This window comes from Melopsittacus undulatus, chromosome 3 (assembly GCF_012275295.1).
Source record: "Melopsittacus undulatus isolate bMelUnd1 chromosome 3, bMelUnd1.mat.Z, whole genome shotgun sequence".
Classification (NCBI taxonomy): Eukaryota; Metazoa; Chordata; class Aves; order Psittaciformes; family Psittaculidae; genus Melopsittacus; species Melopsittacus undulatus.
The window spans coordinates 104,806,306-104,821,547 of NC_047529.1; positions in this window are offsets into that span (position 1 = coordinate 104,806,306).

A 15,242-nucleotide genomic window follows, 5' to 3' on the forward strand; every position below is an offset into this window, starting at 1 on the left:
AACTCAGATCCAAGGGAAATGGGTACAGCTCCATAGTACTCCATGTATTGGTGGCTACTGTCCTAGGCTCTGGATCCAGTGATTAAGAAGTAAGTACTTAAGAAGAAAAGCACTCTGCAATGATCTAGTTGAGTAATTTGTAAATAGCTGCATGCTGGCTTGTTGCTCTGGGTAAACATATAGAGAGGCCATGCACTAAATGAAATTCTTTTAGGTTCATGGAACTTAACTAATGTCATAGCAAGGTCCTTTTTCTGCTATTTTGTGCTGCTGTTTGGATATTATAGTGTCTCCCAAACAAAAGGTATTTTGCTTTCACCATCACTCCTTATATGTTGCAACTCTCATCACCATGAAACAATGAGACTTATTTGGTGTCTTAGTTCCAGTGAAGAAACTCAAGAGCTACCTGGGTAAGCATCTAGCTGTGTTGAAAATAAACTGAAGTCGTTATTTGAATGGCTTGTTGCTGGATCACTCTTTCTGCTCACGAATCAAAGGATGAGATGAAAACAATGCAGAACATCTGGCAGGTTCAGTGACTTTGTATGGCGCAAACCTTTGCAAGGTAATAGATAGGCAGATAGTAGTTCACTAAAAAGAGACTGAAGAATGATTTTTTTAATGATTGATAAATAAAAGGTGCCAAAAACTCAGATAGTAAACAAAACTGTTAGACATGGATGGTAATTTATCTACTATGCACTAGAGCATCCATGCACTTTTTCACGTGAAAGGAAGTTAGACCTGAATGTAGATAAACAAATACGCACAGACAGGTATGGTTGGTTATGTGGTGCCAAAATGTAGTCCTTTGTCAGATTCTTGCATTGATATTATGGAAGGCTATATAGGTCATTCTTATCTTGTATTAATATGTCACACCTTTATCTTCCAAGAAATTCAGACCACAACTGAATACTTCACCCTGAGAGTATTTGTCATTCTCTTCTGAAGCATCTAGCTCCTTAATGTCTTTTTCTAGCTAGGGGTCACTGTCCAGGTGAATAGAGCTACTGAAATTTCATAAGAAAATCTAGCCTTAAGAAATTTCCACCTTAATTTTGCAAGTCCAATGAATGCAGGAGTTTTATCTAGGCTGAGAATTTTGGAGGGTTTTTGCTTTAAAAAAAAGTTCAAATGACTGGAAATGTTTTTCCTCTAGTTTTGGGAAGTGTTTCCAAAATAAAAAAAGATTCAGTGAATTTTGGGGTTTAGGTAAATCATTTTACACTGTTTTGCCAGTTCCAGAAAGAGCTTTGGTTCTGGTAGTAATGCTGCAAGTATATATATATATATATATATATATATATTGATTAATGGCTTGGCTTCGCGAGTGAAGATTTGGGAAGGGGTTTACCCATGCTTACTACAAACATGACGACTAAGGGCAATGTGGGATAGGCAAATCTGGTGGGAAAAAAGGCTGCTTAGGCATTCAGAATGTTTCCGAACAGGATTGTCATCTCCTGGGACAATTTCGAGCGACCAATGTCCTGAACCGCCTACATGCAAGGTGCCGTTTTGTCCCTCGCCTGTTGCTACAGGGCTTTACAAGTGGAGTAAACCCTTCCAGTCTGTGCAATGGATTTTAAGGTGAGGCACAGAGTGCACGGAATTGGCTCCACCTGAGGTTTATCTGCCATGGCCTAGCTAGCAAAGTCCTCAAGTCATAGGTTTTTGTAAGAGTGTCCTTCTCTTAGATGGAAGACTTAGATGGAAGACGAGCTCCATCCACCTGGGTTTGAAGTTAGGAGTTTTCCTTCTCCTGTGAGAATGGCTTGTCTTGACTAACAAAGATATGGGAAAGGCTTCACCCATTCTAAGCAAGACTGTCATCTCCTGAATCAATCTCGAATGACCAATGTTGCAACAGCACAACATCAAATGTCTAGGTAGGATTCTGACTTAGAGGCTTTCAGTCATAAGCCCACAAATGGTAGCCTCGCACCAGTGGCTCTTCGTATATGTTAAATATACACAGACTCCCTGCTGCCATCATGTATCGTGGTTTAATCCAAATCTAAAACTAACAAGCAGTAGTATGCACCTTCATATTACATTCCATTTAATGGGCACCAGTGAACTGGACATTGTTGTGTCTGTCTGCTGTGGCTTTAGCTCCCACAGACAGAAGTAAACAATACCCAAGGCAAACTCTGCAGAGACTGAGCTTCCATCCACTCTACTTTAATTTCCAGCCAGTTGGACATCTTGGGAGTACTTTTAGAATCCATACTGTATGTGAAAGGCCTCATTTCGTTTTAGCTTTATGGGTTTGGGTGTATTTTTTTCAGTCATCACAGCCTCGTCTTTGGAACATCATCTCCCTTTATTTTTTGGTTTTGTGTATCGCTAGGTTTCATTAATCTTTGGCACTTATATCATATGTTTCCACACTGGAAGAATATGTGGTAAGAATTGCACATTCAGTACAAATACATTTCAACTGCTTTGTGAATTATGTAAGGCTGAGTTTTAGCCCCTCTAATTATTACAGGACTACATAGTGGGTTGTCATCCCTTCTTTATTTCCAGCTCACTTGCATCCCAGTGGTGGAGAGCACGATCTGCTCACACACACAGAGCTTGCCAGAGGCTAATTGTCTCCCAGAACAGGGACTCTTTTATCCTGTGTGTTCAAGGTCTTGTAATGTCCTGTCTCCAAATAGCCAGAAATCAGCATCAATAGTCATTGAAGTCAAAGCCTTTCAGCTGTTCTATTAAGGTTTCATCCAAAAAATTCTGCATCTAACTCGTGTTAGATATCTATAAAATATGGATTGCACACATGTGAGCAGGCTGGCTTCTTAGTCCATAATATAACTTCATATTTAGGCTTGCAAATCTGTGTGAGTGTAATCTTTGATTTGTGTGTGGCATTCTGTATCCAAACATGCAGTACAAATATTATTTATCCTTTCAGTCAAGTCATTTATGACTATCTGACTTTAAAGAAAAGCCAACAAGATTCCAGCTTGAAAACATAATAGTCATAACTGTCCCCCCTCCTTCCCTGCAAATTGCATTTCATATTGCGAGGCTCTCTTTCAAACAGATTGTTTTGCAAGTTCTAAACACCTAACAGTTAATTTGTAATATATTCAGAGTACAAAAAAATATACAGAAGGAAGTCAGCCTGGTCTCTGCCAGGCAACTGAAGAATTGGAATTGTTGCTAAAGTTGTAGAGAAAAAAATTTGCAAATAATATTTCATAAATCATTGCTTTGATCTCTTAACCCTTTCTTCATCAGTTGTTTAAATTTGGTAAGCTAATGGCTCATATTGTTTTCTCTACATCTGAGTAATTTTTGTTATAAGGATGCCTGTCCAAACCTACTGAGCTGCTTTGAGCTGCAAAACAACATTAATGGTTTGAGGATAGAATAGTCTAAGAAGTCAGTGAAATTATATATTTTTGCTTGACCTCTTTTTCTAGACCTTTCCAAAGACCTATTGAGCCTGAGCTCAGCACAGTAGTTACACAACTACACTTGCTTTTGCAAACCATGTAGTGGAGATATACTCATATGCGTGTGGAGATTACATATACATATAGATATATAGACAATAGGTAGATAGAGATACAGATGCAGGTACAGATACATAGTTGATAGAGGGAGAGTTAAAGGTTGAAATAGATGTAGATGTGTGTGTATGTAAAGACACTGGTAGACTAGCATGACCAGAATGCAGAGATGGATTACCAGGGTCATTGCTCCTGACTCTGTAACAGGTACGCAGATATGACTTGTGTCTGATTGATACTGGAGCTGTTACAGCAATGAGAATCAGACCTTAACTTTTATTAAAAACATTTACAAAACTCTACAAATAAAGTCTAAAAGTCTGCAGTCAATTAATAAAGTGTGGCTCTGCAGGAGTTATGGTTACTGCACTGTGCACAAGAGCTGTTTCACAGTAATGTTTGCAACAGAATTTGAATACTTCTGCTCCAAAAATGAAGGGCTTTGACTAACTGGGAACCTTCAGGAACTGCTGATAATATGGGCCTCATAACAGGCTATGGGCCTTTCCTGGCTGTGTCCTGCGGAGTGAAGCTGATACCCCTTCTTGCAACACTGTAATTCACTCTTTGGAAATTTCTTTTTATGGACTTTCAAAAGTTTTCAAATTCAATTTTTCTTTTTTTTTTTTTTTTAAACACAGATTTCTCAGTATAGACACATTGGATACATTTCTTCATTTAAAGATTTCTGAAAGAGTTATGTTAATACAACCAGGTAGAACTGAACTTTGGCTGGCATTGATTACCTCCAGGGAAATCCATCCTCCTCCACTCAGAAGGATTTCCAGTGTGAATGGGTGACTTTTGAAAGTTTCTAAGTCAGAAATTTCCAGCAATACACGGAGTTTTGGCAATTTGTGACAGATTAATATATTTCTTTTTAAGGAAAAAGAATGGAAGAAGGATTAAAACATTCTTGGTACAATGGACAGGATGAATCCCGTAGGCTACCAGGCACAAGTTTACATATTCAGCTCCTTGGTCAACAGTCAGTAAATCAGCATATAAGTACTGGATAGAAAAAGAACTCTTTATAGCTGCAAATTAAAGTTAACATTATATCTTAAAAAATGAAACTGGCTATCTGATGCCAAATATGCTTGTTAATGGGTATCTAATTGTACCTGATTTGTCTATGTATGATTTACTGTCTAACACAATTATCTTTACTTACCTAAGGCATCTTGGTTTATCTGATTATCTGGTAGCAGTAATCTCTTACCTCCTGAGGTATTGGAACATGACACAGGCTGTTCTTGCATTGTATTGATGTGTAAAATATACACACACCAATCAATCTTGCTTTGCAGTTGCATCTATGAGGGGCAAAGCAGAGCCCTTGAGGAGAACTCATGGCACACAAGTGTTCTCCCCACACCGTATTGCCTGCTGTGGCAATCAGTATTCACTTCAAGAGACTTTTTCCTCTTCTGCAGAGCTGTTCATGGACTAAATCCCTGTTATCTCAGTGACTAATTCCTACCTACATTAGCTAAACTTAGCAAGGACTCCTGCTGATGAACCCCAGTTCTTACTGGTGACAAGGAGAAAGCCACCACGTCTACTTGCTATGTATGTATTTTATTCAGGCTGGACAATTGGGGTTTTTTTGTTGTCTGTTTCAGGCTGTGCCAGCATGAACCAAGATGACTGTGCTAGCATGCAGTCCCTGACTCAGAAGCACAACAGTGTGGAAAGACTTGACAGATGAAAATTAAGACAGGAAAGAGTGGAGTGAAGGGACTTGCTCAGCAGACAAGCCACAGCTCATTTCCAGGCTCCTCAACATGTACAGGGGCCTGGCCTTTGGATTGCTGTTCTTGTTGTGCAGCACCACCAAAAGCTTTCAGACAGCAAGAAACTTCACTATGCACTGTTGTAAGTCACTGAAGGAGATAGCTGCCAAGAGTAGCACCTTGATATAGCCTGCCTAAGAAGACAGAGTTTTACTGTACAAACATTTCTGTATGTTTCCCTCAAATTTTGCTGTTTCTGTGCATGAGGAAGGACAGGGATGGGCAACAGCAGGAATTACTACAAAAGAGAAGAGAAGGTCACTGCTTCTACCCCACCAGGCTTAACTCCCACAGGACTGCTGCCTCCTCTGCCCCATCATGTTTTCCTCTGTACCCACACTCTTTCAACTTCTCCTCCATCCAAACAGCATTCAGTCATCATGACAATATGACACCATTTCTCTTTTCTTTCTCTCCCCCTTCCTTCTTTGCTGTGTGGGCTGGATAGGAACCCAGGAATAAGGTAATGTGTAGGAAGGGACAGTATGGCAGGCATGGTAGTATGTCACAATATAAGGAAGAGGCACATATATAACACACATAGCTAGTTCCTATATATGAACAACTAGCTGACATACAGGAACTGGGTACTATCCTTTAAAGGGTCTGTAAGTCCTTTAGTTACCCTTGTCCCTGTCTATAAGTAAGAACTTTCCAGAACACTTCCAGGGAAACAGTTTGGTGAAGTATTACATATTGCCTTCACTAAAGCTGAAGTTATTAAATCTTTTTACTGTGATGTTGTGTAGAGAATAAGTAACACAATATGCTTATAGAAATTACCACTGCTGCCTTCCTGTACTTGTTAAAAACATGGACAAAGTCATTTGGTCTGTAATCCCCTGTCACACCTGGAAGTGATCTCTCTTTCTGGTCCAACATTTGTAGCATGTGCAGCTAAACAGGTGATTATGATTGTTAGTGTTGTCATGCTTTCTTAAGATCCTATTTTAATAGAAGGCAGTCATAAAACAATATTAAACGTGCCCCTATTAAGTATGGTTACTCTTTAGCCAATTGTGCTGTCACTGAACTGACACCTTAGCAAAAGTTCGAGAACTTTTTGAAAAACAGAGAGTGTCATATACTCAGATGTATGGAGACAGTCAGTACTGAAAAAAATGATGGCAGATGTATGTTTGCACAACAGTATGATTCATGATTACTGAAATCGGTGTGATGGCAAAAGTGTAGTGGCTTTTTAACCATTTTGGGATTATTTTCCATTTTAACACTGCCCTTCTTTCACACCTTTGGCAGAGGGGACCTTCCCATTTCCCCTTTCTTAGCTCTTGCTTTTCTTTCAGAGAAAGAGCATCATGTTTTATATGTCATCACTCCAGCTGGAAGATATTAATCAGACACACTGGGATTCCCTTTAGATATCACCTGACAGCCTGTATGCTTCGAAAGTCAGTAATTTCATTGACTTTAGTCAATAAAGGTATTTAGGTATTTAGTCAGCTCACATTTTTACAGCCAAATGTCACAAGCTATTCACTCACAGGCACCTGTGCTTGTAACCCTTTGTGTGCCCTCATGCACATGCTCTCAGATGCATTGCTTCCATAAACTTATTTCTGCAGAAACATGAAACCATGCACTTTTATATGGTTTCTATTAAACTAATATACAAGATTTTTCTCGTAGGAAAATGCCCTTCACATGGAATTACTTCTGAGAGGTTTTTACATTCAGAGTAAAACAAAACCCTAATAAATCAAACCCCAAAACACCCAAACATTTGTTTATATCTGTTTGAAGAACCTGTTCAGGATACAGTGGGATTTCTGTGATAGCTGCTTGCGAAGAGCATTGCACAGATGTACGTTTCCACAGCTAGGCTTCTACACAGCCAAATCCTCATGCAGGGTGCAACGGACAATGTCACAACCCTGTCCTGCAGCTAGGACCTTTTTTGACTTTGACAACCTCCCTCTATGTTCTGTACAGCTGCAGTCACTTCCTGGCCCATGACCATGCTCTTTATTTGTGACAAACCCTGTTATTACTGCAAGATAAGTGAAAAGAAGCACCTTATATCTTTTAGATATAAAAAAGAAGTTCTTCCCTATGAGGGTCTTGAGGCACTGGTTGCCCAGAGAAGCTGTGGCTGTCCAGTCCCTGGCAGTGTTCAAGGCCAGGTTGGATGGGGCTTGGAGCAACCTGCTCTAATGGAACGTGTCCCTGCCTCTGGGTGAGCTTTAAGGTCCCTTCCAACCCAAACCAGTCTGGGATACTATGATTCTATGATCTTTCCTGAGAGGGTGAACATGATGCAAGCTCTTTCAATAGCAATGGGCCTAATGAGAAACACTGATGAGCGCATTCCTGCCTTCACAATGATTGCAGGCATTTCCAGGCTTTGTGTGATTTGTGCATTCAAATGCCATACTTCATTCCATGAAGACTTCAAGAGCACCTCAGAGATGAAGGGTGTATCTCTGACAAATTTTCTATGCAGCCGTACATGTGGTTCTCAAGGAGCTGCCTGCCCTTGTCCTTACAGATAGCAATAGGATACTTTTGTTTTCTGCACAGTTTTCCCTCTTTTGTTAGTTCACCATACTTCCTGCCAGGTGTCTTATTTTCCACAAGGTTCAGGCTTGTTTTATTTTATGACTGAGCTTATCTAAATGAATATCTCCATGGAGATGCTCAAAACCTGAGTGCACATGCAGCTGACCCTGCTGTAGCTGGCGGTAGATTAGATGATCTGGGAGGTTCCTTCCAACATCATGAGTCTTGTGATTCTGTGAAACGGAAGCCAATACAAATTTTCCTACCATATATAAATGAGATTTATATTTCACACTTTTCAGATTATTCTTATAACTGACTTAGAGGAAAATAGAAAATAGCATGTAGCTCTTGCCTGAAGATTTGCAATCTCCCACAAGCACTTAATGACACAGATGATGAATGCGTATTTTGGATCATGAATGTTTGGAAAATATTGAAGTGTTTTTTGGTGCACAATTCTGCTCTTTCACTTTCATCCTCTCTTCTGCTTCCTGACTGTATAAACCAGAAACTGTCTTAACAATGTGCTTAAAACTGTAGAATAGCGTACTGCTTGTGCTTACAGTCTCCTCATCTTCAGAGCTTGTCATAAAAATAAGCGACCATCTTTAGAACCATCACAGTTCTTTCTTAGATAAAACAACTTTTTTTCTGATGCAAGGAGATCCAATAGGTGATGAATATAAACTCTGAAAGATCAGCCTATGTCTTCAAGGAACATAGTGCCTTTGAGTGAGATTTGGTACATACATCTACTAAAACAGGCATCATATGCCCCAGGCACTGTCTACTTTATGGTTGAAGAGGAATTTCATACTCACCTAGTGTACAATGAGGTCTCCATTAAGATTTTGCAATCTGTTGGATGAGGTAAAGGATAGATTGTAACCATTTGAATACTGCTCAAAGTCTTGTGTCCCAAGCTACCACCAGAATAGAAAGAACAATCTTCGTATTTAGCATGAGCCACTATAACAAACAATAGCAACCTGGCCAAACAGATTTTAGCACAATTAGTATTTTCCAAGTCATACTTTTTCTGCTCAGAATGGGGTTTATTGGGCTAGGTAGCCTATCCAGTCACCTGCTATTTCTCACTTTTGCACTGTTGGCATGAACACCTGAGTCTTAATAATTATAACAGCTTTTAGAAAAGGGGTTGTGTATAATTCTGCCTGGCATTCAAATTATATGTAATGCATCCTTTGGAATGTTTTGCTTAAATGCACACAAATATCTGGAGACTTGAAGCCTAAGCCCTATTGTCCAAGCATATGTTTTGTGAAGTTAAATACCTCTTTGTTTAGCTATTAGTTTCTTCTCAGCTGCTGCAAGAACATCTGTTACAGGCTGCAAGCTACTCTAGCACACAGAAATAGCCTTCTACTTCCCTGCCTTTTCAATGCTTTTCACTTATTTCTGAAAAGGAATTATTTATCCTTTCCGACCCTATCTCTTCTATGATTCTATGATTATTTACATTACAAGAGAGAAAAAAAATGGTATAGATGATTTCAAGACACAGGAAAAGACAGTGCTGCAAAGAAATTGTCCTAGAAATAAACAGAACTGTGAAAGGAAAGGGTGTGACATGGAAGCAGAGTGGTAAGAATAAGCACACACCTTATATGTTAGAATATTTTTTGTTGTTGAAGACATGTCACTAAGCTCCCTTCCTGTTATGGAACAAGCTTTAAGGTTCTGAGTGACTGACTATGGAAAAGAGATTGGAAAGGTGCTCTTGCAAGAATTTACTCAGCACTACTGTCCCTAAATGAGCAGAAGTCAGAGAGTAGAAACCAGAAGGGGAAATAAAATAGCCAGACAATTTGTTTTAAGCTATTAGCTAGTTTTATTTAGGAGGAAAAACCCAACAAAACACATTTTAAAGCAGAATTTTGGATAACAGTGCCTAACTCTGTTAGGCAATTGGAAACTTGAATATTATGGTAGAAGATGGTTTCTGCCACAAAATCTAACAATTAAACTAACAAACAAAAAGAATAGTCACACTGATGATGTAGTGCTTCCTCAAGAAAATATAGCAGGTCTTACTAGACTGGGAGCTGAGACACATGCTGGTTTTGGACCTGCCTGACAAATTTTAATATGGATTACAGAAAATCAAAATCACCAATGCAGAGTTAAAATCAGGATTAACTCTCCTGACTTTTGACCCCATTGTTTCCTCTGCATTTGCTTTGGTGACTTTTGAGTGTCAATTCCCTTTCTTGATTTTTATACTACAGTAAATGTACTCCAACTTTCAGACAAGTTTTTACCAGCAGTACAGAAAGGTATTCACCTAAGTACTAGAAAACTGTCCCAGAGAAGAAAATTTCTCATATACATTCAGCATAGAGAATTAAGCTTTTGTCATCAACTTTTAGCACTGTATTATATTAAGCTTTTGCGAAAGCGCCAAGCTGTACTCAAAATGCACTTAATTAGGATTCTATCACCTAATGTCCTTATTTTTAGACATATTCAGGTATAGAAAGTTTCAAGAAAGTTTAATGTGTATTCTCTGCAATCGTACATGGTGCCTTCTATAAACTTCACTTCAAAGTGAAATGTACTTCGAGTATAAGTGATTCTCCCCTTCTGTTTTTCATTAGTAAACACAAAATTCCAGAAAGTTAATAGATGGCAATATCCATGAAATCAGTGTTAAACTTTCATCATGGCAATATGTGTTCCTGCCAACCTGAAGAGTTCATGCAATTTCTTGAAAATAGTTTAGGGAAAGTATGGTAAAACATAGGAATATCTGACAGTGGAAATGCAAGATTTGCTCATATATAATCAAAATGTATCAGAAAAGAGCCACTGAAACATTTTTCCAATTGTCTGTAAAAGGAGAACTAAAGACCTACAGCAGGAATATAGATGCATGCCCTAGAGACATTTCTGGCTTTCAGATTCTTACTTTTCTGCTGCCAAAGACCAAAGCCAAACATATTGCTGAGGCTTTAAGACAAATTTTCATCAGTAAAATATTTTATAAAATAGATATTGAATGACTGCCAAAATATCAATTTATTCTTTTATGTCCATATTGCATAATAAAATAGTTATGTTAAAAAAGGCTTACCATCATAAATTAGCATTAAGAAAACACCATTCACAGTTGTTAATTAGCATTACGCATTGTGATTAAAAATGAAGATACTCTATGCTCTTCCTTCTTTAAGTTCCCTTGTCAGACAGCAATGCTTTACACAACAAAAGTTTTGCAGAGGTAGATTTTGTTAGGAATGTATGACATTCATTCAGATTTTGTTTTTTCTGAGGTTATTTATGAGTAATTGATGTTACCCACTTGTGTGACCAGAATGTAGTCTAGTGCTGTAACACTAATTGCAACTGTTCTCAGCCTAGGAAAGATGCTGGTCCTATGTAGTATTTTCTCTTCCAGACTTTCAAAGTGTATGTTATTGTATTAACTTATGTAGTTCTTTCACACTCAAAAGCATTGTTGGTTCATAGAAATGCTTCAAAGTGTAATTGCTGGTGGTGTTAAATTCCTTGCATGGAAAAGCTGCAAGTTATTGCTTCAACATTATCAAGAGCTCATTACCAGCATTAGTAGGTTAAACAGTGAAAGTTAAACACATGGAGAAGCTTTCATTCTGTAGCATGAAGACCTGAATGATATTGCATTACCACTCCTGACCTGGCAATTGTCAGGCAAGGCCTGGCACTGAAGCTTGCTTTCAGAGCAAGCAATACTCTAGATTACTATTGCTGCTTTGACTTCAATTGAACTTCAATTTGATCCACTTGCAGCTGATGTTGAATGTGGCAGATAATATCTTGCCTATTTAATATCTGATTATTTAAGGTGAGATTTTCCAAACGGGCTCAGTGCTGGAATGACCCCTCTCACATTGAAGTCACTGCCATTGAAATACTTATGCTGCTAACAGGAAAAGGCACTGACTTTTAAAATCTTCTTTATGAGCTTGGACTCCTGACATGGCTCCCTGCTGAAACCAGCACACAATAGCAGGTGCAAAATGCACATTTTCAAGGGCAGACTCCTGGGACAGTTGTTATTTCCCTTTTCCTCCTTTACATACGAAGTATCTGGAACTGCCTCAGGCATCCTCTAAACAGGGAAAAACAGGGAAGGTGTCTACTGCAAAAAGAAATAGAGTCTGGATTTGACATAATGTGACAGGCAACTAGGAGGGATGGTGATAGAAGAAAATAACAGGGAAAGAGTAAAGGGGAATGTCATGCAGTGATTTGCCTAAGCACTCCTCTGGATTGATACATATTCTTCCTGCAATAGAAGGTTATTTTGTTTTCATCTAGCTTCACTTTCATCCTTTTTTCTCTCATCCAATATCAGAAGCAATACTTCTTGGATCTTTAAAAGCTGTGATTTCAATAAAGGTATTAAAAAAACCAAGGGTGTCCTTGGAGAAGGATGGAGAGGAATGTATGCTATAAAGACAAGAGCCAGATGTCACTTGTTAAACATATGGGTTGAGGAGAGTGACATGAAGATCTGAATGCTTAGGGAAGTATCAGGGTATTCAATCCTCCAGCATGACACACTCAGTCTTGTAAATAATTGCTGAGTGTCCTCACACTCATGCAGCTCATGGATTCCACAATGGTGAGAGCATAAGGCAGCCTTACAAACACACATTTGAGGTGACTGATTTGAACTAGGAAGCTATCCAGTTTTGATGTCAGGAATTTTTAGTAATACCCACAACACTTAGATGAATGTTCCCCATGGTGAACTGGGCTCACCAAGCAAAATAAATGCCCTATGTTGAGTCAAATAAGGTCAGCACAGAACTTAGGCTTCTTTCTTTGCCAAGATGAAGACTTTGATACAAACAGGTCTATGGGGCACTGGAACTCTCCTGACACCTAATAATGAGAGTTAGCTGAAATCAAGATTGGGCATAGGACCCCTCTCCTTAGGAGCAGATATTAAAGGGACTAGTTCTTACAATTTCAGAGTACATTCAACAACATTACTTTGTGGACCAGGTGCTCCTCCCTTTCCATGCCCCACAGCACAGAGCCATGCCATGGCATGAGTGATATCACAGAGGAACTCTGCTTCCCGATGCCATCCCTGGCCTTTGGCCCTTCCCTGACCCTGCAGAGGGCTCAGGAAGCAGCTGTGATGCATCTGCCAGTTTTCTGGAAGTGCAGAGATTTTCTGGCCGGGGACATGTTCTAGAAGCCATCTCTGAGCAGATCATCCACATTGTGCTGTATTATAGCAGGAGAATATCAACAGTTACACTATTATTATAAACCATGCCAGTCAGCTCTTCACTGGGTAGAGCTGCAGTGATTTACACCCAGTTGGGAGTCTGATCCATTGGGTCACTATATTTAAACTTAACTGGCAAGGCTGTGGGAACAAAGCAGTGTTGTATGTGGACTCATATAACTATAAATGCCCATCCATTTGCAAGATTCGGGACGGCTTGTAAACTAAGTGCTCCTCCCTGCAACACTATATGCATCAGATACTCAAACATGATAATGATGGGAACAGATGTGGAAATACATAGATAGAACTGGGACCTGGTTAAAGGGCTGCTTCTCACAATGCCATGACGGAAAAGAGTGAAAAAAAACCATCAAAAGAAACAGAAAATATCCTTCTCATTTAAAAGAAACCACAACTTGTTCTAAATTTATAGTTAACATTCTCATTCCCTACACAGGCCTTAAAAATGAACATGTTTTAGGAACACAAAGCTCTCACTGTCTGCTGAAATGGCAAAGTCAGTTGCAGCCAAAGCAAGATTTCAAGATTTCCACTTTGAAGTGGAACTTGAAGTTAATGGGCTGGGCATGCCCCAATACATAGCACACAGCAGCATACCTTGGTTGAATCATAGAAAAGATCTATTAGGTCATCTTTTCAATTTCCCTGCCAACCTAGGGTAATTCCCTGCCAATTCAGGATTATTCTCGAATGTTTTCTAGTCTAGCTTTAAATGACTCAGGCTGTGGGGTTTCCACCACTTCCCCTGGGAGGCTATTCCACAGGCTAATAGACTGCTGTTAGGAAAATTTTCCTGATATGCAGCCTGAATTTTACTTTGTTCCATTGCATCCTTGTTCTCCTTGTTATAAATGTATTACACTACCCTAGGTAATTTGTCTCCCTGAGTGGTGTTTATGACCTTCAAATACTTTGAGATGGCTTCAAAATCCACCTTAGGATGGATCTTAAGTAACATTATACACTGCTGCTGTCATACATAATATATGTGTAGCATCAATTATATGATCATACTTAAAACACATTCATATTTTTGCAGTCGTGCTGTGAGATCCTCCGACGAGGAGCACATATTGCACCGCTTAGTAACCCCAACCTTGCCTCCCGCTGGTTGACAGCAATTGTTCTCCTCTAAATGACTGAAAAGCACCTACAGCTTGAAAAGTGCCTGAAGCTACTCGATTGCGTAATGCTGACTTCCACCTGTGAAACCACAATACACGATGGGTTAAATTAACACAAGTACATGTAGTATTGCCTTTTCCATGCCTTTTCCACATGGACATTTCAGGGTGCTGACAGGGAGCTATGGGGGAGCTCACTGGGGATGGGAAAAGAAGGGCAAAGGCAAATCACTCTGCATATGCAATCCTGAAAGGGTGCAGACACCCTGGTTTAGATGAGTTTGGACTAAAAGAGCACCATGTATGATTAAAGCAGTCAGGGCACAGTGTGGGCCAGCAGCTCCCTGGGGCCAGGGCATAGGGACCAGGAGTGCTTCCCATAGGGCAGGTCTTGCAGCCAGGGTGGTCCCACCATCTCTAGCTGGGAAGCAGGGCAGGATGGGGATGGAAGTGTCATTCGTCAGTGCCTAATGAGAAATGTATAACTTAATTTACTGCTGTTTCATTGTACAGCTGAGTATATTTTAAAGACCTCTCTGGCTGTGCCAGTACCCACAGAGGGGTGTGAATGACCTGCTGATCCCTAAAAAACAGAGCTCTTCAGCATCCGCTGCTGCATGTACTTTTGTCCTAGAAACTCCATCTGCACTTCTCTGCATGCTGGCTGAAGGGCAGTTGTCTTTCCTATAGGTGACATCTTCCACTGATATTTTCTATTGTGGTGTGACCATGAAAGAAATTGTGAGAAGACCTTGATCTTCACTGAAGGAGATAGAGAGATTTCTTATCCCAAACCAAAATCCAATGTTGTTCTTGAGACGACCTTGTCTTTTAATCTCTGTTAGTACAGGGATCGCTAGCATTTGTAAGGTCAAAATGCTGAGACCAAGACACCATCCATTTATACTTTAAATATTCCCCCATTTTAAATGTACTGCTTGATTCAGAGCCAGATGTTTTGAACAGAAGAACTTATTTAGTCACAAATAAATAATAAAAT